At 40.4% G+C, this 26,260-nt stretch overlaps 1 protein-coding gene across 4 annotated transcripts in view; it reads left to right on the top strand.

Moving 5' to 3' along the window:
• PRR16 (proline rich 16) overlaps positions 1 to 26,260 on the top strand; it is a 292,970-nt gene that overhangs the window by 205,857 nt on the left and 60,853 nt on the right. The window contains exon 4 of one of the 4 annotated variants that reach the window (XM_069964565.1): positions 2,308 to 2,380. The exons of the other annotated variants lie outside the window; for them this stretch is intronic. The gene's annotated coding sequence lies outside the window, so the exon portion shown is untranslated. Of the gene's footprint in view, positions 1 to 2,307; positions 2,381 to 26,260 lie in introns of those variants that run through there. 4 annotated transcript variants of the gene reach the window in all.

Genomic DNA, 26,260 nt, shown 5'->3' with positions numbered 1-26,260 from the left:
GCCCTGGAATTTTGAGTCGTTCCTGAAGGCTGTAAAAGATGATGGCCCAGCAGTTGAACTGTTACCAGACTACAGCTTACACCAGGTCACTTTATGCCTACAACCTAATTAGGGAGGCGGAGTGAGCCCATGGATGTGTCACCTACTATGCCTTGCTGCCTTCTTTTCAATGGCCTTAAACGAAGTGCTCAATTATAGAAGTCGATTTCTTCCTATATGAGTTTTAATCTCTGGAAAATAAGTGAAAAACAGATTAGAAAGGTTAGTACTCTTGGGTCCTGATAATGAAAAAAAACCTTAAGACTCAAAAATAATTTCCTTTTGATGTGTAAGGATAAGTGAAGACTTGTATTTCTTCAAATGGAAGACACAGCAACACCTATATAAAAGTCCACATGTGGAACTTCCCTATCCAGAACTGTACCAGGTCAGAAATATTTAAGGGCAAAGGTAAATTCAAGTATGACTTGACCTGGAATTTCAGCTTCTGCTGGATGAAGACTAAAATGTGGGGCTGATTGGTTTCTTCATCTGATAGTTTGAGAAAGTCGCTAATGAGTAACTGGAGGTTGAATCTGCTGTAGCTCACACTGCTAACAGGTTGCTGAGTGCCCAGGATACTCCTAACGTCTTGAGGAGGCAGGTTGGTCCTTGATGGTACACCTCAAACAATCGATTGCACACAAACTCACAATAGACTTTTTTCCCATATGAGTGGCAAATCCCTGCTAAATAAATAAAAAAAACAGATTAAAAAGGTTAGCACTATTGGGCCCTGATGGTGAACATCTAAACTATGATATAAGAAATGAAACTCATCAAAAACCTAAAAAGAAAAAGATACACATATCTTATTAAAAGATCGCCGATCCTGCGCTCGTTAACCACATAATGCACATTTTTCTTAATATGCAGGTGATAATAATATAGGTGATCATAACTTCTGTTCATTGTTATATATATTATTTAGACTTTTTGACACTTCTCATTTTTTTCACGCTGGTTATGGTGGTTTGATCAGATTGTATTCCCCATCCATAAAGGCATGAGGTCTTTCTCCTCTGTAAAATTATCTCATATAATGTATAAACCTGTAATAAAATCCTAAATAAAATATAAAATCAAACACTAGAGCATAACCATACTATAATACTACTACTACAGCATGTACAAATTAGTGTAAAGAATAATTTAAGTCTTACCTAACAGAGAACAATGCATAAGTGTAAGACAAAGACAACATAAAGTCACATTTATACGTGTTCCCACGTGAGGTCTGCCACATCATCATAGTCGAGGATTAAGGTTTCCTCTCCAAGGCTTTCTTCCTCCAGTGGCATGCCTTTCAATACCTTTGCTTTGTAGGAAGATTCCTCCGCCTGGCTTTCTTGACTTCTTTTAGGTCTAGCAACCACTGGAGTTTCAATGCTGCCTTTCAAATGCTGACTGTCCTCTAATTTCTCAAAAAGATCATCTGAGAGTGGCTGAGAGTCTGGGGAGAGTTTCTTTAGCCCCATCTCCTGTTGTGTCTTGGCCGCAAGTCACCTATGGTGGACCATCTACCACAAAGCTTTGGACAGACCTAGCACAGTGAGGACCCTTCAAAAGATTGCTGGATCTGGGATTTCCTACTGACTGCCATGTAGTTGGAACTTTGAAGGATCCATTAAACAATTCCAGCCTGGCTAATATTCACCGCACCATTGGGTGTTACTGGGAGCTGCAACCTTCCTCCAAGCCCGTTAGAATGGCCACTACCACATCCCCGTCTTTCACGACTTCCACCCCCTTGACTGCCACCTTTACTGCTGCCACCGGCCTAACCCTGAAAAGGGCAAGACTTCTTTAGATGCTTTGACGTCCTTGCAGAGGACAATTTATTTGAATCAAAATTAACTTAATAAAAATCAGAATGAAATACTTCTAAATTGATATTAAATTCACACTTATATTTTTGCTACTTAAACTAACAGGGGTTACAAAGGGTGGAGAAAGTGTACTTGAAGGGGGATTGTAACGTGTTATATGGTTTATTAGAAAGTTTATAGATTTTATAGCGCTGATCCACAAATGTCCACTGCTGTCCAGGGTGAAAATTGAATGATTGGCTGCCATTTTCCAATTTTTGAGGCTGTCACAACAGAAGCTGTGAAAAAACACACTCTGTAATAGTACCACTATTGTGGCTACAATAGTTTGGATGTTTTATTATGATTCATTTGCAAATATTTGCAAATCCAACTAATTCGCCCATCTCTACTTTTAAAGTCTCTAGTCACATTTTTTATGACAATTTAAACACTGTAGGCTGCCAAGCTTGGCATAATCAGCAGCTGCACAGCTGTGAAAAGGAAGGGAACCATGTCTGGATCCAGCATGGCCACTGATTTTAAAAGAAAAGAAAGCATACAGCTCTTCTCTGATGATAGCCTACTGTAGGTAAGTAGCAAATTATTAGAAATTGGTAAAATACATGATATATCAAGGTAGCATATGAATAGCATGTACAGCATGCCTTATATAAGAAAGAAAAGAGTAGAAGGGATTCTACCAAATATGTTAAAATATATGTAACAACAAATAAAGAAAATCATGCAGTATTTCACATTGATATATTTGTGTAGAGAATCAATACTGAGCATCAGGTATTGCAACTCATATAAATTTCAGTTTGAAGTCACATCTGTCTTAAGAGATAAATCAATATTTTCTTGAGTATCGTTTTTCATTTTTTGACAATGAGGAATAAAATCTATAACAGAAGTACTGTGAATTATCACAAGATCTACCCAAAAGCTATCATGTACATAAAATTCTGTATTGTGAGTGATACTGTTATCTACTAGGTGTAACCCTTTCCGTAATGCAATATATATATATATATATATATATATATATATATATATATATATATATATATATATACATGTCAGCATAATTAGTTCCAGGACAATGCTTGTAATCCAAATCACTCTTAACCTCTTAACGACACAGCCCCATAGACCAAACAATAAAAGCATTACAAGGATGAGAATAGAGCAATTTTAAAAACATTTTTTTTTTAAAGGTTTTAATTTTTTAAAAGCAATCAAAAAAATTTAAGTTATACAAGTTACATATCGTTGTAATGTTATTGACCTGAGGAACATAGCTAACATGTCAGTTTTACCATAGGGTTAAGGCTATGTGCACACTGTGTAAGAGACCGGCAATGTCAGCTGATCATTGTCTTTCAACATGTTGAAAGACAAACAACGTGGAGAGCAATGTTCTGCTGCCGTCGCTCCGTGCATGTCGCTCTGTATCTCCAAGACGTTCTAAAGATCGACCAGGGACACTCCCCCCCCCCCCCCCCCCGCAGCTCCCTGCTGCCTTTAGTGTGGGGCTTTAGGGACCACACTAATCAGTTGTTTGATGACGGTTAATGCTGCCCCAGGAAAATTGTAACAGTGTGACGCCAGAGTTGTCTGCAGATCTTTTGGTCCAACAATAGAAGAAAATTCCTCCAAGCACAACTGGGCACAAATACCATCCATGAAGAACACACCGGTAATGCAATTCTGTAATTCACAACTGTATTTTATTGATCACAGGCAAAAGATTTCAGCTCTGTATTACAATGGAGTCTTCATCAGGCTGCCTGAAATATGTCAGAGCACATATTGTAGTTGCTGTTTATTGGACTGCATAGTCCCGGACCATGCCACCCCTGCCCACCACCCAAAGTGTTTACAATGAGCACATATGCATCAGAACTGGGCCATTATGACGTGAAAAAATGGTGGCCTGATCTAATTATAGTGCTTGAAAAGCACTATATTGTAATCCGTATTCTTCTTCCGTTTCTTCTTCTTCCAGCCATTTTTCTGCGCGTAATACAGCCCGAACCGCTTTGCCCACAGACTCCGTTCAAACTGCGTTTCGAAGCCCTCGGCGGTGTGAGGTGTGCTATGTATTTTATGTTTCGATCGGATTTGTCGTTTTTAAGAAATTTACGTTTAAAGACCCCAAATTTCCCATAGAAAATAATGGCCCATTGCAAATAATGGCCACACTCTAACCGCTAACAGCCAATCACAGCACATATGCAAATAGCTGAGATATAGCAGCCAATAGGAACTCTAAGGTCTCGTCAGGCAATGTCTCACAACATCCACAGTCACATGTCCACTATTGGCCAATAGAAGATGTAGAAGAAGAACGATTTTGTCTCACTGACATGAGTAAGGTTGTCATGGTAACCGAGCAATGATCTTTACCATTATAAGTAGCAGAGGTCAGTCTGTAAAATAGTAGAGCTCAGGCAGCCATGTAGGTACCCAAGCCTCTCTTAATGGGACGGTATCCAAGCCGCTCTTAAAGGGACGGTAGCCAAGCCGCTTTTAAAGGGACGGTACCCAAGCCGCTCTTAAAGAGACGGTACCCAAGCAGCTCTTAAAGAGACGATACCCAAGCCGCTCTTAAAAGGACGGTACCCAAGCTGCTCTAAAAGGGACGGTACCCAAGCCACTCTTAAAGGGGCGGTACCCTAGCAGCTCTTAAAGGGACGGCACTCAAGCCGCTCTTAAAGGGACAGTACCCAAGCCGTTCTTAAAGAGACGGTACCCAAGTCGCTGTGTAAGGGGAATTACATAAGTGGCTCTTAAAGGGACAGTACCCAGGTCGCTCTTAAAGGGACAGTACCCAAGTCGCTCTTAAAGGGAAAGTACCCAAGTCGCTCTTACAGGGACGGTACCCAAGACGCTCTTAAAGGGACGGCACCCGGGACCGGCGCGGTTCAGAGCGGGGCCGCCGCGCGGCCCCGCTCTGAACTCCCTTACCGGCATCAGGGCGTAAATTTACGCCCGATGTCGTTAAGGGGTTAAATAAAAGTAAACAAATAAATAAATAAATAAACATGTTTGGTATCGCCGCGTGCGTAATCGCCCGAACTATTAATTAATCACATTCCTGATCTCGTACGGTAAACGGCGTCAGCGCAAAAAAATCCCAAAGTGCAAAATTGCGCATTTTTGGTCGCATCAAATCCAGAAAAAATGTAATAAAAAGCGATCAAAAAGACGTATATTGGCAATCAAGGTACCGATAGAAAGATCACATCATGGCGCAAAAAATGACACCTCGCACAGCCCCATAGACCAAAGGATAAAAGCGCTATAATGGAGCGATTTTAAGGAACGTATATTGGTTAACAACGGTTTGAATTTTTTACAGGCCATCAGATACAATATAAGAGTGAAGGGACCAAGGTCGCTCTTAAAGCGACCCAGGTCGCTCCTAAAGGGACTCATGTTGCTCTTAAAGGGACGGGAGCCAAGTTGCTCTTAAAGGGATGGGACCCAAGTCGCTTTTAAAGGGACGGGACCCAAGTTGCTTTTAAAGGGATGGCACCCAGGGTTAAAGTTTCTCTTAAAAGGAAGTCACTGGTAAAGGGGCGCTTTGGAAGTCACTGGTAAAGGGGTGCTCTTTTCAAGCACTATGTATTTCCCTGGAAATGTAAATCTAGTTAATCATGTTATCTTTTATGTGGGTGCAATAATCTGTTGGTTAAGTGGGGAACAGTACCATACATAAGTTATATAATGACCAAAAATAGTGCCACTCCGCACGAACACATATATGGCTGCTAGTTCTGATAACTTAGATAAAACAAGAGATAAGCTGATTAAGGCTATATTCCCACTACGGAAGCAGGCCATTATTTAACAACAAAGGACAGCCATCTATTGATAACGCAATTATCAATAGACAACCGTCTTTTACCGTTAAATGATGTATAGTTACCATAGTTGAAATATAGCCCTCACACATAACGGAATCGCAGCGGATTTCGATGCGAACTCGCAGCGTGAAATCCGTTGCAATTCTGTTATGTGTGAACCCATCTTAAAGGACAAAAGAACTGGCTCAAGGGTAACAGTAAACATTTGGTTTAAATAATGAATGAAAAGGGAGGTGGCTATTGAAACGCATGATAAGCCAGGGGAAGCAAGTTTAGCTATGAATACTAAGTACAGAACCTTATAAATCAATCTATAAACGTAGGTTTTGTCCTGACAACGTCTTTTTAGGTGAAAGAAAGGGGATAAAAAGGGACGATATTTTTTAATTACACCCATAAATAATGATTATCAGAATTTTTAATGGCCGCCATGATAAAAAAAAAAACAAAAACAATTTTCACCTAAAAAGTGTGACTATAACCTCAACATATAATTCTAATTTAAAGTCGTGTCATAAATATTTCATTTAACCTGAAGAAAAAAACAATATTATCTGTAACCGCACAAGCAGAATCTCTGCTGTTCATAAGTAACTGGGTTATTGTTCTTTAGCCATATCTGCAAATCTTCTTGGATGCTTATTTTAATATAATGTATACTTGAGCAAGAATTAAAGAAGACAGAAAATACTTTCTTCCATGAGTTACAAAAAGCATAAATGCAAAGGAATAATTTATGAGCAGCAAAATCTCTCAGAGAAGCATGCATCAGCATGCAAAGTGATGTCTATTGTAAATTACAGCGCATGGAACACTTTGTACTTTATTTAATCTGAAAATAAGTATGCTGCAGAGGTAAAACTGCATCAAATTTTATGAAGCAATTCACATTATGCAACAGCACACAAGGCCATTACTTTCCACGATACATTACAATCTTATGTGTAAGTGCATATTTTTTGTTTAGTTCTGCCTATATAATTATTCATGAACTGAAGACTATAATATAGATTAGCTGCCACTGAGAAATTGCTGCTACACCTTCTTAAGCAACAATTCCTTTCATATGTTCTACTATATAAAAAATTACCTATCTATCTACCTATCTACCTATCTATCTATATAATCTATATATCTTACTCACACACATACATTACTTATGGTGACAAACATGACAAAGTTTATTTGTATACAAATATTCCCCAATCAATGTCCATCATCCTGTCAAAAAAAAACAACATTCATAGGTTTTACTTTGGATGTTGTGTTACATTTTTGTCTCGAGATGCACCGAAATCGTAGTGTGGTGCACAGGGCCGTTTCTGGCATGAGGCAAAATGAGTTTATTGCTCAGACAGCAGATTTGTAGGGCGGCAGATTTTATGAAGTGACCATAAATTATGCAGTCTGCTACATACCACTGTCTTTATTGACCCCATGACATGCAAATGATAGCTGGACACAGAGGTAAAATGTAAGAAGGTCAGGACTGCAAACACTCTGCAGGTATATGCTTCAAACATCCCTACACTACACTACCCCTTTAAATGGAGCACAAGGTATAATGGTAGTATGACCATGAATAAGATCACCATGAGTAGTCACAATGCATAGACTCTTGTAAAGAATTGTATACAGACGTGTGGAATTGGAAACTTTAAAACTTTTTCTATCTTGCTCTCATCAAAGATAGAAGATAGTGCTAGAACAGGGTGATTTATAGTGGAGCTGGATTGTTTGTATACACTTATCATTGCAGATTTTCTGCACACACACACCTTACTTATGACTTTCAAAGGGCTGGGGGGGGGGAGATATATGATGGTGCGGTATGGACAATGTGTGTGTGTGGGGGGAGCATTTCTGATTTTGACTCAGAAAACCTAGAATCGGCCCTGGTGGTGCACAGCAATAAATACATATTTATTCTGCTGAGTGCACCAAAAAGTACAGAAAAATACACCACCTTTTGATCTGCTGGGAATGGGACATGGTATTGGGCAGAAAGGAGATCAAGTAAGAGCTCAGGGCCAGAGCTTGAAATGCACTGACAACCCCATGAGCTAGATTGTGGAGAAATTAGCTTTTAACTTTTTATTTAAGATTAATTCAATAAAGGAATCAACCTTTTTTTGTGAATCTCCACCATTCTCAACGTATCCTTATTTTTATATGTGCACTGTTGGAACCCGAATGGTTTGTACTAGCAAGGAGGGGACGGGGGGTGTTGTCTAGCATCCAAGCAAGGTCTATAGGTCTATAATTGTGCCCAATAAATAAATAAATAAAGATAATAATAGAGTCCAATTGTGAGCGCCAAGATTGGTTGGAATTTTTGGGCTGGTAGAAATTTAGGTGATCAAATTCGGTGGAAATACTGCATATGACTCCAGACATTTACTGTCACTAGAATATCATTAGAAGGAACATGTTACTGGAGCAGACCACAGTCTTCAACAGACACACCGTGCGAAGAGCCATGTCAAGTGCACCTGAAGCTAGGGGCTAGAAATGTGACTGCTTATAGCCCTTCCTAAAAAAAGCAAAGATGCAATAGAAACAACATTTTTTTTTTTTAATATCCAGGAGCTCAGAGCCTTTTCTATGCATTATTGATGTATAACCATTATTGATGTATAACCAGTTATCTGTTGCAACCTTTCAGCTGTTCCCCGTTGATTTTTTGCTTTCGGTATCTGCTAAAAATACTGGTAAGGACATAATGGGGTTTAGATTACATGCTTCTGGCACACTGATGATGGTTATCAGTCTGACAAATATGGACTGCTAAACTAGATCAAAACTACTCACATTGAAGCCCTGCTGGATGGTATCACACAAAAATTAGATATCAGCCAGTTCAACATCAGGAAATGTTATAAAAATGCATAGTAATATTTATTATCTGTTTCTTTTACTGTTCTTTGAAAGTTTATCACAAAATGACATAAAAGGAAACCTGTCACATTGAAAATACAGTACAATCAGCAGGCAGCATGTTCTAGAGCATGAGGAGCTTAGTAAATTGATGTCTAGTTTTATGGGAAAAGTTCTAGGATGACTTATCATTTATTTATCCTAATCCCTGCTCATTCTTTGCTAAGTAGCCATGTGGGCGGTCCTACTCTGTGTTGACACCCTCAGTACAGTATATGCCCAATTAGGCCATGTTCATACAACTTATGAAACTGGCCGTTCCTTTACCCGGCCGGGTCACAAAACGGCTGATCTCTGTTAAGATCATTCTGGATTATCTTTATGGCCGCAGAGTTCCCAGAACTCCCCACACCACACACACAACTCCCCAGATCCGCATGCTCAACAGTGTACACTAAATAGCGTCCGCAGAAAACTGACATGTCAGTTGTTTGCAGCGCCGCGAGAGATCCTGGCCGGAGCGTATACTATGCTCCGTCCGGGATCCCATAGAAGATAAGGCTTTTAGCATTTAGATTTAGGCTTTTAGCATTTTCCATTTATTTGACAGGATCTAAGCAAAACTGCAATCCATACATTTTTTTTCCACTCAAATCCTGCAAAATAAACAGACACAGGACTTAAACCCGATGGACCCCATTGAGTTTAATGCGATCTCTTTGGTATTTGTCTCCATCAGTTAGTGCCCAACTGGTCTTTGGTGCCACACAGACTCTGTGACAGAGGCTCAGAATACGGCATGGCAGAAGTGTATACCTAGCCTTACAAAAAATTGTTTCTCATGTAACTATATATCAATTTTCTCAGAGGGATGCCAATAGGGATGCTCAGTGTCCCTCCAGTGCCCTGTGTCCTTCAATGTCCCCCTGCCATCATCCTCTCTAGCATCCATAGCCCACACAGATCTACAATACAATACTTTAATAAAAATTTTCGCCGAACTTTTCCTTTAAACCAAATTTTCACTTTGACAGATTAACTTTAACTGCCCTATTACATGTGTACATGATTTTACTTGTGTGTCACTGGACAAGAGGCCCAGTGTTCATCAAGTTCTTGTATTAAATAAAATCTATAATCAGAAAAAAAATATTTTAGAAAAAACATTAATAGTTTTATTTAAAAGATTTATGGGCACATGTATCAAAAAAACAACTTTTTTGTGCCACACGTATTTTTTATATTTCCGGGTTTGTGTGGGCACTGGCTTAGATTTTTAGCCTGGCATATTTTTTGGCTAATCCAGGTGAAAATATTAATACATTTTTCCTTCCTGTGAGCAACGCATTACCCCCTCCCTGCCCTCTTGTGCTTCTATGGCGCACAGGATGCATGGAGGGTCCTTTTGCAAAAATTTGCTATCTTTTTTCAGTTCTTTTTAGGTGCAGAGCTTCATACATCTACCCCTTAGTTTACACTTTCCTTTTAGGATAGGCCACCAATATCAGATCAGTGACGGACACTCTTGCCAGCCTAAATAGGCAGCTAACAAAGGTGGAGGAGGGGGCAGATACGCATTCATTGTTTACCAGGCCGTACTCCATACATTTAATATTGATTGTAATTGGTATTTCATTGCTACATTCTCAAAACCATACATTTTTTATTTTACCATTAACATGGCTGTATTAGTTTTTTGTGGGGTGTACAAAGTACATTTATGACATAAAGTGCTTCCTGCCCACCCAATCAGTGTACAGTGCTATCCTAGACAAGGTTCAAGTCCTTAAATGTAACAATATGAGAATATTTCAATAATCATGCCATTACAGAACATTTCTCTTAGTTGTGTTTGGATTTAAAGGGACTCTGTCACCTCTAAAAGACAGAGGTCCTGCGGTCCGTTCGGCAGGTGATGCAGTTGTCTTAAAAAAAAACTTTTAAACTTACAGGCGTGGCTTAGAATATCTGTGCCCTAACTTTGCACCACCTCTCCATCCCTCCTCCCCACCCTCTTCATCATTAGGAATGCCACTGGAACATTTTCTCCATGCAGAACATTTGCACATGTGCCTTAACGATCCAGCCCATGTGCCAGGCTGACACAGCTGACGAACAGTAGGCAATCTGCCTGGAGCATTCCTAATGATGAGGAGGGCGGGGAGGAGGGACAGAGAAGTTGTGCCAGCCCAATGCATACACAATCTAGGACACTCCCATAGGGCACGGGGCTGCCGGTTTAAAAGTTGTTTTGTTGTTTGTGGGTACAGAGTCGCTTTAAATTTTTTTCGTGTTTTTATAATTTATGTGTTTTTTCTAGGTCTATCAGGTTTGGGTGGAAAGCAATTCTTCCTCTTTCAGAGTTTGAGTAATTTCTAGAAAATATATTACACTTCACTAAGTACTAATGTACTTTGTACACAACTGAATAAAGAAGAAGTTATTATTTTTCTTGCAGCGGGGGCAGGAGGTGGGGGATATACTGCATGGACATGCTGACAGGCAAACATAGAGTTATATTTATCTAAATAACTTTGTAAGTAATTGGAACACCACATAGTATTTCAATGGCATTGATGCATAGTTTTGCTACTATTTCTGTTACTTGTTATTTTCCACAGTGAACTGCTCGCATATATTACTGGCCTATGTGAAAATATTTCTAACACTGGGATTAAATTGTTGTGCTTGTGTTAATGTTAGGCTGGGTTTTTTACACTACATTTTTCCAATCCATTTTTTTCATCCGTTTTTGAGAGAAAAAAAAAGGATGGAGAAAACGGATGCATCAAAATGGATTTGTTTTTTTTGCCGTACACAAAACGTGGTCAACTTCATTTTTGTGTCCGTTAAAAAAAACAGATCCGTTTTGATCCTTTGTTTAATAATGTTAGTCAATGGGAAAAAAACAAACCAAAATGGATGCACACAAATGCATGCATTTTTTTTTTTGTTTAGTTTTTTTTTTTAAATGGATGAAAAAACTGATTGCAAAAACTTGTGAATCCAGCCTTAGCAAGGATGACTGATGGAGTAGGACATCTGCAGGTACTTTCCTGATCATATAGCTTTAATATGGGCCATGTCCTGATCCTACCTTCTCTTCAGATTTTTAAAAAAAGGCCCATAATTTTGAGTGAAAATAAAACACTGTATGAACAGGTGAAACAGGTGTTTGTTTTTTTGCAGTAGCAGGTGGTAAATAATGAGCATGTTCATTATTTGTGACGGTCATAATAAATTACAGCTGTTATTCTATGCTGTGTGCACTGCCAGACAATGTCCCATTGACTTTAATGAAGTGATTTTAACTCAAAATTACAGCCGTATTTTGATATTAGTTTACTGTCTGAACATAGTCTCATACTTCAAGAGATGAATATGAATTGTAAGTCATTTTAAATGTTTTAGAAATAGCCTAACATCCGGTATACCTACAGGTAATAATCCACTATTCATTCTTTCGTTCACACTACATAAAAGTATGGCCATTATTGCCACTGTCAACAACGGCCGTACTTTATGCGGAGCACAACATAACCTTATCTGATATGGGATCCCGGCCGGAGCGTATACACATAGTATACGCTCCGGCCGGGATCCCATACGGGGCCGCAAATAACTGAAATGTCAGTTTTCTGCAGCCAGAATTCAGTGAATTCTGGCCGCAGAAAGACCTGTCAGTTCACACAGTGAAGTGAGCGGCTCCGGCTGCTAGCTTCACTGTGTGCTATGGGAAGCTCTGATGCGGGCGCGCGCTGATGCGCCCGCATCAGAGCTCTACGGCCGGACGGATCATCCGTCAGGTACTTAAGTACCGGCCGTGATGATCCGGGCACAGACCGGCCGGGTCACGGAACGGCTGGTCTGATACGTTGTGTGAACATAGCCTAAGGGTATACAGTTACTTGTTAGCAGAGCTTTATACATTTAATTAGAAGTGTATAATGTGATTATTTCTTTTAATAGTCTTTATTTTGAGCACAGAGCTTTGTAGAAAATAGCAGGTCTAAAATTCCACTAGCAGCTGAAACAAACTCTCATATAATTTGCACCACACAGCTATTCAGCTCACATTGAATAAAAAGCATGCTGAAGACTGAGTGTTATTTGAGAAGAGCTCCTTACTCAGGTTTAGCACTCTTGTTAATAATCAACTGTTCTGTATAACAGATTGGTGTAATTTATACAGATGGCAGAGGCAGTTGTTCTATTTATTTGAATGGCTGCATCTTTCTAAATTTCCATAGGTCTATAAATCAGATATTGTTGAGCAACCTTGTTGTCAAGGACGTTCCCACTTATTGTTAATAGCACTCTGCTATGTATGTCTGTTACAGTGCTTATTGTACCGTACTTTCAGCTTCTGCTACTTAAAAAGGTTAATTGTAACAACAGTCATAGGAAATGTGAAAAATAGAGATTTGGGGAAGAGATTCAGTTTAATCTTTTTTCTAATGTTGGCATTTCAAGAATTCCTGTTTTTAACTGTTACTGCAGGTGCAACCCAATGAAAGCTTTGCATATTTGGGTGAAATATGAATGTGATAAATCTCATATCTGGAGCTGACAACTTGGCTGATTTTAAAGCATTTTTTGTGTTTGTTTAGCAAAACATTGACATGGCATAGAGAAAAAGACCCAAAATGTTGCATTACTGTACTGATTAATTAAATAAACTTGAAGATCTTTGCACATTCTATAGATGCGGTTGGATTCCTGCTTTGACCGCCAACTGATCACTAGGACAAGAGGGGGAAACTGCTAAACTAAACACTTGTCTTCATGTCCCATCACTCTCCCTGTCTCTTTGCAGGAAATTGATTATATAGGCAGGATACTACTGGATGAGAGAGGACACTATACTGGCCAGTGATTGGCTGTGCCAGCAGCTTCCTTCCAATCATTTGCCCTGAAGCAGTAGAATACAGAATATTGGGGGACAAGATGGAGGAGATGGCAAGCTGTGGGGAGAAGCAGGGGCTTTAATGAATTTTTGGCTTGCACCAGGGCCTGTTTGCCTCGTGGTTTCAGCATTCCGGTAGAAAATTTTTTTATTGAGATGGCACGGGGTCAAAGAGAAGAGGTCCACAGCATATTGTGCTCTAGGCCTGTAATACATCTCTCATCCTGCTGCCCGCCCTTCTTCTTTTTAGCTACATCAGTGGGTTGGGCAACAAAAATAGCAGGGTGCTGCAGGCCTAGGGCTTGGATTTTCTAGGCCCCGCCTTTTTGACTCAGTGCTACCCAAATAAAATATTATTTTTATTGGAATCTCTGCAACAAAAGAAAAAGACCAGCCCCAGCCATGGATTTGTTAAAGCTACATAACAGTACAGGTGGTTGGGGGTGAAGGGGCTCAGTGCAGATTTGCTTTAACCCCTTAAGGTCCAAGCCAATTTTCGTTTTTGCGCTTTTGCTTTTTCCATTTTATGTTTAAAAGTCCATAGCGCTTGCATTTTTTCACCTAGAGACTTATATGAGTGCTTATTTTTTGCGAAACCAATTGTACTTTGCAATTACAGGCATAATTTTTCCATAAAATATGTTGTGAAACCGGAAAAAAATCATTTGCGCTGTCAAATTGAAAAAAAAAAAGAATTTGTTTTGATTTCGGAGAGATTTGCATTTACGCCGTTCGCCCTATGGTAAAACTGACTTGTTATGCATGTTCCTCAAGTCGTTACGATTACTATGATATATAACATGTATAACTTATATTGTATCGGATGGCCTGTAAAAAATTCAAACCATTGTTAACAAATATATGTCACTTAAAATCACTCCATTCCCAGGCTTATAGCGCTTTTATCCTTTGGTCTATGGGGCTGTGTGAGGTGTCAGTTTTTGCGCCATGATGCGTTCTTTCTACCGGTACCTTGATTGCGCATATACGACTTTTTGATCGCTTTTTATTACATTTTTTCTGGATTTGATGCGACCAAAAATGCGCAATTTTGCACTTTGGAATTTTTTTGCGCTTACGCCGTTTACCGTGCGAGATCAGGAATGTGATTAATTAATAGTTCGGGCGATTACGTGCGCGGCGATACTAAATATGTTTATTTATTTATTTATTAATTTATATTTATAAAATGGGAAAAGGGGGGTGATTTGGACTTTTATTAGGGGAGGGGATTTTTTATTAATAAACACTTTTTTACTTTTTTTTTTTTACATGGACTAGAAGCCCCCCTGGGGGGCTTGTATATACACAGCAATGATCTCTCATAGAGATCAATGCTGTGTATATACACAGCAAAGATCCATGAGATCGGTCATAGATTGCTATGGCCTGCTGCAGGCCATAGCAATCTATTGCCGAGCCGGGATCAGCGTCATTCCGACGCTGAGGCCCGGCACGGCCAGAAGAACGGATCTCCCCCCCGCGATCGCATCGTGGGGGGGAGATCCGACCCACTAGACACCAGGGATGTGATGTCTGAGGCCCTTCAATGCAGCTGTCAGGTTTGACAGCTGCATTGAAGTGCTTAATTAGTCAGCGCGGCAACGGGACCCGCGCCGGCTAACAGAGGCACTGCCCGGCTGCACGTGTCAGCCGGGATCAGCGCCGTTCAGAGCGGGGTCCCGGCGGGACCCCGCTCTGAACACCCCCCGCGGCGCCATGACGTATTAGATACTTCATGGGTCGCTAAGGGGTTAAGGCAAGAACATTTTGTAGAATCATACCAGCATTTAGAGACAACATACATTTATGTTGGAATCTAATTTGAGATATTTCAATTCCAAGGAACAGACTTTTATTTCTTTATGGGCAAATTTCAAATATGAAATTTAACTTAATCTGCTGGTACAACATGGGTGCATTGTTTAGTTTTTACTTTGGCAGCAAACTACCAATTAAATAAAATGTGCTAAAAATAATTCACACTTCACAAATTTTATTCAATATGTGATTCATTTAACGTGTCTAAATTATTAGGAAGCAAGATGAACATGCTGCCAGATTTGTTCTAGAAGTGATGCTGAATGTTTAGACCTGCTAAAGGCAAGTGAAAACAACCTGTCAAGCCATATAGAAACGGAGAAATATGCTCAACTGCTATTGGTACAACATAAAATTTGTTGATTTGTCACAGTCTAAGCATAAAATATAAAACATTAAATGACAGCATTGTAATCTGCATTGTAATAACCTGTAAAATGTTATGTAGCAACCCCCCACCCCCGAAGCAGGATGGCTGGGGTGGGGGATTGCGGCATCATTTATCATGATTTATGTCTGCTCACAGGCATGGATGATTATCCAAATCTACACCTGCTGGAAGATTTGGTACACCGAGTGCAGAGTGTGCACCTCTTAGTGAATTCAGATGAGGAAAGGGGGCGGGCCCTAATTTAAGACTGGTCTTCATAAATCCCCCCCCCCCCAAGTATGTTCATTCAGTTAAACTGAAAAGATCCCCAAGAAATCGTCTGAGACATAGACCCTGATTTACTGTCTAATTCTTAATGCAAACTTAAAAGGAAGTTTATCAAAGTGTGTGAAAGTGTATCAGACTGTATCTGAAGTCTGTCCAGCCTTAATTTTTACACTGCAGCTGTAAACTTTAGTAAAGATCGCTGTAGGCTAAGCAATGCACAGAATGGCCGTGCAGATACACTGGTTCAAACAAAAGCTTACTGTCCACACAAAAAAATACAGGGTATGTTCCCACAATTACATCTTACATCCATTACATTAACTACATCCATAAATAATTATGATGACCATTATTTACGGCCATAAAAATGAAAATACAGGCGTATTTTTGGCTCAAAAAACACTGTGGGAACATACCCACACAGGTAAGGAGGTTCTGATTGGTTACCTGTCCTTTTCTGTGTGGGGCAGGTTATAGCATGTGCTCTGTGCGTTTTAACCAAATATTCACTGTTTTTATCTCAGGTTGATCTTGTTGCATTTGCTCCTTTGGGCTATGTTCACACAACAAAAGAGACCGACCGTTCCGTGACCCGGCCAGGTCACGAAACGGACGGTCTCTGAAAAGACCATCCCGGCCGGTACTGCAGTACCAGCCAGATGATCTGTAGCGCCACAGAGTTCTGATGCGGGCGCATCCGTGCGCTCCCGCATCACAACTCCCCTCAGCACACTATGGAACGTGCGGCCGGAGCCTCTTGCTCGACAATATGCACTGATAGGGTTTTCTGCAGCCGCTATTCAATGAATAGCGTCTGCAGAAAACTGACATGTCAATTGTTTGCGGTGCCGCTAAGGATCCTGGCCTGAGCGTATACTATGTGTATACGCTGCGGCCAGGATCCCATAGACGGCAAGGTAAAACATTTTCGTAATGTGCAACAACAGCTGTAGTTTTACGGAAAAAAAAATACGTAGTCTAAACATAGCCCTGCTCAGTATTGTTTGTCTTGTTTTTTTTCTTTGGATCCTAGAATCCTCCTGTTGTTTGTGTTAGGGTTAGTTTTACAGATAAGGGCTTTCAGCAGAAATATTTTAAGAGACAGTGTAAGTCAGTGAAGTATAGTGTGATGGTCAGTGCTCATGGATAAATATTTCAGGGAAAGATTTTTGTTGTTTGTTTCTGCTGATCATCTGTCAGCTTAAATTCTAGTCGGTTATAATTTGTTTGTGCAAAAATCCTTTTTTATCATTATTGGTTTCTGTTATCTGGTGAGTGCCTATTCCTGTTATTAGCTTTCTGCATTTATTGATACATGATTTTTATACTTGTTTTTTGCAGCTATCTGGTTGTTATACTTTCAGTTGTACTGTTAGCACTCTGGTATCAAAAACACTTTAAAATAATAATAATAATAACCCCTTCATGACCTGGCCAAAAATTACCTTCATGGGACAATTTTCATTTTTGCATTTCCATTTTTTCCTCGTCGAATTCTAAGAGCTATAGCGCTTTTATTTTTCTATCTGCAGGGCCAAGTAAGGGCTTGTTTTTTTCAGGAACAAATGTACTTTGTAATGGCGCCTTTCAATCTCCCATAACATGTATGAAGGAACCCAAAAAATATTATTTATAAAAATAAAAACTGGTGAAATTAGAAAAAAATGCTATATTGTAATTTTGGGGGATTCCCGTGGCTACGTAATGCACAATATTGTTGTTCTATAGGTCAGTCCGAACACAACGGGGGAGATTTATCAAAGGGTGTAAAATTTAGACTGGTGCAAACTTCCCCCAGCAACCAGTTACAGCTCCTCTTTCCTTTCACCAGAGCTGGAAGCTGAGCTGTGATTGGTTGCTGTGGCCAGTTTGCACCAGTCTAAATTTTACACCCTTTGATAAATCTCCCCTAACGAGTTTACACAGATTTTCCATTTTTTTAATCAGTTTTTTTTAACAAATAATTATTATAAATTTGCCCTAGTCTGACTCTTATAAGTGTTATATTTTTACTTATGGGCTGTATGGGGTGTCATCTTTTGTGCCATGATCTCTAGTTTTTAGTTATACCAAATTTGTTTAGATCGTATGTTTGGGTCACTTTTTATAATTTTTTTTATAGATAATGTAACAAAAAAATCAACAAGCCTGTCACCCCCCCCCTTTGTTTTATTTACGTCAAGTGCCATATGGGATCACTATTTTTATATTTTAATAGATCAGACACGCACGCTATGGTATACAACATGTTTATTTGTTTAATTATCTTTATGTTTTATTTGTATAATGGGATAGGGGGTGGTTTTAATTTTTATTGGGGCTTTGGGGTATGTTTAAAAATATTTTTGACACTTTTTAAGTCCCCCTGGGGCCATAGAATTGCATTGATCAGTGTTATCAGTGGTCTTCACATAAAGCCTGCCTGTGTCAGCAGAGCACAGAGCTGACTGCATGGAGGTAAGGAAAACTTCTCCAGTGGTCCGGGAAAGCGATCAGTAATTGTGCAATGTAATTGTGGGGGTCGTGATCAGTAAGTGGCAGGAGCAGCACTTACACTTAAACTCTGAGATCGCACTGCGATTGCGGCATTTAAGGCATTAATGACAGGCTGCAGCGTGATTACTGCAGCCTGTCATGAAAGATGAGGACCCGGCTGCTGATAGCTCAGCTCCAATTAAATTAGATTCTTAGTAGCAACAACAAGTGAGATAGTTTAAGCATTCTTTGAAAACTTGTCTTAAACAGTACCTTTCATCAAAAATAATTTTAGACGTCGTCAGGCATGTCAAAATTTTCAATACAGCTGGTCTCACTGCTGAGAACCGCTGTGATAGGGAGATTAGGATGGAGCGCTGCAGCAGCGCAGTCTACTCCCCTGCTGTCCAATAATTGCAACAATGTTGTCTCAAAGACTTACATTACTGGAACTGCCCGTTACAGAGATATGGCCAAGGAGTGAATCACATGGCTGCCATGCTCACTCTCTGTTTTATGACTTCATAACTCTATAGGGCAGCTTCATGAGGTTGTACTAATTTCATATAGTCATTTTCTGTTGGATTCCATATAAACCTGACCTGAAAAAAAATGTACTGTATCATGATGCTGTTCAACTCAAAAAAGACCTGCAATACTTTACTTTACTAAACAATATACAGCGGAGTACAATGGAAGTGCCTATGGCACAGTTGAAAGCACAAGCTTTTTGTGCCTCTATAAAGGCTTCTGCATGTGGCTTTGTTAGGTGCCTGGTATTCTAGTGAGAATAAATCATATAGCGGCCCAATGTTCATAAATTTTGGAATAATAATTTTACAAAATTCAACATTTTATGTACACATTCTATTTGAGAGGTCTTAATCTAAACTGTGTTTTTACTGTCTGTTTAACATGTATATTAAAAGAAAATAAAATGGAGGCAAAAACGGATGGTAAAAACAGATTAATTGCCATACTGCAAAATCTGTTTTTTATTGGCTTACGCTATAGGGCTAAGTTCACACAACGTAAATTTTCAATAAATAATGGCTGTTGCAACACCGTCCGCTATTTATTGAAATTAAAATAACATTGGGTCCTATGTAATCCTGCCCTTAGTGTATATATACGGGCAGGAAAAGGATATATCGCACAGAAAATTGACATGTCATTGGTTCTGGTTGCACTTTACATTGCCTGCTTAAGTGATTTGGAATGTGCCCGCATTCCAATTCAAAACATTTTTATGTGAACTTCACTGACAGCGGCCGTTCTGTGACATGGCCATGTCACAGAAAGGCCACTGTCTTACTAAGTGTGAACCCAGCCTAAAAAAGGATAGAAAAATAACTATTTTTCTATTTTTGCACATTAAATTTGAAACAGTGAAGCAAATCAGAAAACGTAGTGTAAACCTGGCCTTAATGCTCAGAAGTACCAGAGCTTTATCTATTATAAAGTTAATGAAACTTGGAAATACTGTATAAGTAGAACAAATACTATTTATAAAGTAAAATAAATAATACAATACTTTTACAGCATACTGTTATCACAATATATTATGTATACTATATTTATTTTATCTGTCTACTATATGTACTGGTGGCTAGTAGTGCATATCTAGTACAACAATCTCTTGTTGGTTTGGGGTTCTAGGTCGATGTTTGAAATCTAAATTTTTAATAGTGTTTAACATTTTGTAGTTTTGGGGCAGATGGACAGGTCTCTAAAGGAATCCTACATACCAACACAACAGCTCACAGAGGGATATAGTTCCTGTAATGTTCTCAATGCAGCACAACAGATTTGCTAACAAAGGAGTACAGAACAGCTTTTCTATAAAGGACACATCTGTGTAACTAACCTTTATTCATTCTGTACAGCCGCCTGTCTTATGTTGTGGAAAAATGTATTTGATAATTAATTTTTCTCAGTTACAAGATCTCTTGAGAATGGAAAACGCTTTAACAAGTAAAAAAAAAAGAAAACATAGAAAAAGAACATATTTAATAACTTTCTGCTTTATGATAATAACTATTGTGAATTCTACTTCTGAAATGGGCAGTCATTATACATTGCATTCACATTTCCTTCTCACATTTCCTGTCATCATAAAATATTATATATATTTAGAGGCTGTCTGTCTAAATCATATACAAACATTACCTCTCCTCATTGATATGTTAGTTAAACACTATGGTTCATATATTATTCTATTCAGTTTTATCTGTGGGCAGTAAAACTTTACTAATAGGTCTGTAGGTGACCGGTAATATGATATGATTTCAATATCCTATGCAAGCTTGAATTAAAGCTCATTGCAAAACATTTTTTAAATGACCAGTCGAGGTAACTGAATCTGTCAATTGCAGATTAATATGTTTCCTATCATAGACCTATATTACTTTTGAATACAAAGCTGATACTGTATATGAATACATAATTCAGCACTTTAGTATTTAATTGAGAAAACACCTTAACAGACTTGCAATACTGAATGAATTATTGGAATAATCTATGTTCTTTGGTATGTGTTAGTCTATGGTTTACGACTAACATAATATTGGCACATATTTGCCTGTGTTTTTCAAATTCTGGTCAAACTGTTTTTGAAAAAAATTGTTAATAGTTGATCTAAGGCAGGGGTGGGGAACCTTTTCCATGTCGAGGGCCGGTCGGGCATTAATAAAATCATTCAAGGGCCGCATACTGTGCGCGGCAGTTAGTAGCGTGGGTTTGCAGCACATGGGGCAAGGCAAAGTATTGTTCCCCCAGTGCCCCTGCTATTGTAGTTAACCCCCAGTGATGCCCCTTGTAGTCTAGTTAACCCCCAAGTCATGTCCCTGGTAGCCTAGTTAACCCCCCCAGGGATGCCTCTGGTAGCCTAGTTAACCCCCATCAGGCATGTCCCTTGTAGCCTAGTTATCACCCCCATCAGGCATGTCCCTTGTAGCCTAGTTATCACCCCCATCAGGCATGTCCCTTGTAGCCTAGTTATCACCCCCATCAGGCATGTCCCTTGTAGCCTAGTTATCACCCCCATCAGGCATGTCCCTGGTGGCCTAGTTATCACCCCCATCAGGCATGTCCCTGGTGGCCTAGTTATCACCCCCATCAGGCATGTCCCTGGCAGCCTAGTTATCACCCCCATCAGTCTTGTCCCTAACAGCCTAGTTATCACCCCCATCAGGCATGTCCCTGGTAGCCTAGTTATCACCCCCATCAGGCATGTCCCTGGCAGCCTAGTTATCACCCCCATCAGGCATGTCCCTGGCAGCCTAGTTATCACCCCCATCAGGCATTTCCCTGGTAGCCTAGTTATCACCCCCATCAGGCATGTCCCTGGCAGCCTAGTTATCACCCCCATCAGGCATGTCCCTGGCAGCCTAGTTATCACCCCCATCAGGCATGTCCCTGGCAGCCTAGTTATCACCCCCATCAGTCTTGTCCCTGGCAGCCTAGTTAACCCCTAAATAAAAAAAAAATAAACATCCCTCTCACCTTACCTCCGTTCCCACGCTGTCCAGGTCCTCTTCTCTCCCACGTCCTCTTCTGTCCCAGGTCCTCTGTGCCGGTCTTCTCCTGCAGGCGGCGCACGATGAAATGACTGAAGACACGCGCCGCTCTAGTGGGGAAGAAGCCGGCATAGACAGCGGACACCGGAGGATGCTGTGTATGCCGGCTCCTTCCTCCTCCAGAGCGGCGCGCATCACAGGGGAGCTGCGGGCTGCGGGCCGCATCGGGAGGTCTCACGGGCCGGATGCGGCCCGCGGGCCGGAGGTTCCCCACCCCTGATCTAAGGTCTTCTCATTTTAGGTTACATTGGATTATCCGGATTAGAAAAACTGTATCTATATTGTTACAATTACATAAAGCAATAAAGAAGCAATGCTTACCTCTCTGCACCATCCCCCCCCCCCATTTGGCCTCCTACAGATCTCCAGTGTCCACTTAAGACAATCCTGCCTCCAACTCTGAGATGGCCTTGAGATCCCCTAAGATAAGTCTTGGAAGTGGAGGCTGGGTTGTCTCTGGGGGAGACCGGAGACTAGTAGAAGGACTACAATATAGATGCAACTTACCCTATCCAAATAACCCCTTTAAAGGTTTTGCCCAGACAAATAGAAAAGAAATATATGCTGGGCAGCAGGGGGTGATGTACACACATAAAGAAGGGCTATTCAACCATTTCAGACCACTCCACAGCTGCGGCTCCTGGTTCCACCCCACTGGTCTCTTCTATCTTTTGGTTATGACTTGTGAAGTTACAACACCACAGGAACTGCCTACTCAGCTAATTAGTGGCTGCAGCATTGTCCTACCTTAGAAACTGACCAACCAGCCAAGTAGTAACTGTGAGGCAGTGATGTCACAGTAACCAGGAGATAGAGAAGACCAGTGGGGGAGTGGAGACCAGAAGTGAAAGCTGGACGGGCATAACTAAGTGGTTTCTTCTGGTGTAGTGTTCTTCTGATGTGTATTTTGTGCAAACAACCCCTTTAAGTCTGTAACAGTCAAGATGGCGGTCCTTATCAGTGGTCAATAGTTATTTTGTATGTTAGTTTACATACGGAAAGCTGTTAATCACGGAGTAGGACCGCCCACTGGACAGCATTGTAAATGATTAAAAAAACTTTTGATGTGTCATGCAAACATTTCAAAACTCTTGATCAGTGAGGGTCTCAGTGCTGAGATCCCCAGAATCTCTAGATATAGCCAGGAGAAGCACATAGAAGCATGGATTACTCTCTGGTATGGTGCTCAATCTGTCTCTTTGCAGGAGACGGGCTCCACAAATTTATCAAGGAACTTGCCTCCTACAATGAGTTGGAGCCAACATTAAAGGGGTAGTGCGGCGGTAAAAAATTATTCACAGAATAACACACATTACAAAGTTATACAACTGTATGTTATGTCTGTGAATGGCCCCCTTCCCCGTGTCCCACCACCCCCACCCGTGTACCCGGAAGTGTAGTGCATTATACATACCTGATCCGTGTCGACACGCGCCCGCACAGTTCTGCTCAGCCAATCGCGGCTGAGCAGCTGATGACGCGGCAGAGGGCGCCCGGCACTCGGGAAGATCGGAGGTGTTCGGGCCGGCAGGCCGAAGATGACGTTTGGCACAAGATGGCGGACGGGCGCGACACGGATCAGGTAATGTATAATGCACTACACTTCCGGGTACACGGGTGGGGGTGGTGGGACACGGGGAAGGGGGCCGTTCACAGACATAACATACATTACAAAGTTGTATAACTTTGTAATGTGTGTTATTCTGTGAATAATTTTCTACCGCCGCACTACCCCTTTAAGCCAGGGAGTAAAGTGGCTATATCTAAATTTGGCATGTCAGCCCTTTAAGTAAAGAGTACAGAGATATAGGTAAACATCTATAGATTGGCATTAGAGATGAGCGAATAGTGAAAGATTTGATTCGATTGGATTCGAATAGCTCCCGATATTCGACTATTCGATTGAATATCGAATCCCATTATAGTCTATGGGAGAAAAATCCTTGGGACTTGGAAATCAAGATTCGACTACTAGGAGGTCACCAAGTGCCCAATGAAACCTTAGGAAATGATGCCAACACCTCTGGAATGCATATGGGACAGCACTGGTAGCATGCCTGGGTACATGATTATAAAGTGGAAGTGTACCTTTTGGTCTAGCGGTACTTTCCCACACACTGTATACAGCTTTAGGCTATGTTCACACTGCGTATATGTCCGGAGATTTACTCTACTTGCGGCCGGCTACGTACGGACTGTCTACTTACGCTTCCCGAGCGCCCTACGTAGCGATCTGACAGCGGTCTTTTACTTGGAAAGCTTCTCCTAGCCCCGGACACCCCACAGAACCCTTTGGATCGGCACAAAAAGCTGCAAAAATGAAGAAATCACCACTATGTACAGGACCACATGTAACGCTACGGGTGTAAGTTACGGCATTTTCGGCCGCAAACAATGGTCTGGTTCATTTTGTACGGCGCTGCATACGATCCGTGCGTAAGTTCGTACGTAGTGTGAACAGTGCAGCCGTACATTGTGTACTTTCCATTGTACGCAAACTACGTAAGTCTCCTGCCGCTTATACCGGATATAGAATTGTTTTTACAACAATAGAAATAAAGGGCTGGTCGGCGCATTTACTGGACACAGACTGCGCAAATTTGTGTTAGCAAGATAAAAGGTATTATCCCACAATTACAGTATACACACTGCCTGTCTTACAACAGCTCATACAGTGTAGACACACTGCCTGTCTCACAAATGCTTACACAGTGTATACACACTGCCTGTCTCACAACTGCTTATACAGTGTAGACACACTGCCTGTCTCACAACTGCTTATACAGTGTATACACACTGCCTGTGTCACAACAGCTTGTAAATGTCTGTTTTTCTATAGTTTCAGCCCTAACAAGGGCTTTTGGGGGTCCCTTCCTACCTAACTTCACCTAAAACATTCCTCTCCCTGCTTTACAGACTGTCATTCTCTAGTTCCAACCAGCAAGTGACACAAATCTCAAATCACTATTCTTTTATTCAGGAGGTCACATGGTTTAGCCAGCCAATCACGGTTAGAGATTTTTTTTTTTAAGTCCTGCCTACTGCTAGTGCCTGTCCCTACCCCCTGCATGTTTATTGGCTGGAAAAAAGCGCCAGGGGATGTGGGAGGGCGACGCAAATTTTTACTGTGTTTTAGCACGAATATTCGAATGCAGTCGAATACCTTGAATAGCATACAATCAAATAGTATTCGCTCATCTCTAGCTGGCATCTGTTCATCAAAATGTGCAACTTTTTACCTATTTATGCCCTGCTCACCTGATAGGCGGACAGGGGAATGCAACAAGGCATGGAGGGTCTGTGACCTCATCCTGTGTCTGATTTACCATGATTTACACCTAGAAACAGGCATAAATTCTGATGGATATTGATGCCTGCTCAGATCTGGAATAGATTTGGCTGACTCAAGTTCAATACATTTGTTAAGAGGCATGTGCCTATTAATAAATTTGCAGTAGGACACAGGGGCGAAGAATAAGTTAAGATGGATGTACAAAAACACCTTGATAATTCCCCCCAGAATTATCAGAAAGTTGTAAAGTGTACATTTTCACAGGAGTACTGTGGTTAGTACATCATAGTTAGTCAAAACTATGTCTAAAGTTCAATCCTTTTCAAATTAAATGCAAATACTGGACAAGATATATATAATAAACCAAATGTATATTGTTCGAGTGCATTAATTTTGTTGAATTTGTGACATTTTATAGATGTAGTATATTTTCTGTGGACAGACACAACCAATTTTGAAAATGCACAATGGAAATTGAAATCGTTAACTAGAGTGAAGTCCAATATTTTAAGTGACTTATAAAATATCTTTATGTTGAAGTACGTTGAGTGAAAAATTTGTCAATTTTTCAAAGATACAATAGAATAAATTGTTCTGCTTGGCACTGTTAGTGCCTATTTAGCAAAATCTTTATCTCTACCTTTTAATCCATTGATTTAAGCTTCTGTAAAGTTGTGTAAGATGCACGAAGAATGGTGGCTCAGATGCTCAAATCCCCTCAGAAGTGGGCCTGGCAAATGGAGTTCAAATGCAAAAAGAGGATGCCATGTGAAGTTCAAGATGGAGGTCGGATTTTTTTTTTTTTTTTTTTTTATGCAACACATTTCAAAGGATCAACTCCTTTTTAACTTCCATTTTGATATCTTTGTACAGAGATAAAACCTTTCAAGCGGAAAAAAGTTGCTTTGCTGTTGTTGCATCCAATTAACTA

Source organism: Dendropsophus ebraccatus, chromosome 3 (assembly GCF_027789765.1).
Source record: "Dendropsophus ebraccatus isolate aDenEbr1 chromosome 3, aDenEbr1.pat, whole genome shotgun sequence".
NCBI classification, from domain to species: Eukaryota; Metazoa; Chordata; class Amphibia; order Anura; family Hylidae; genus Dendropsophus; species Dendropsophus ebraccatus.
This window is presented reverse-complemented; position numbering and strand designations above follow the sequence as displayed.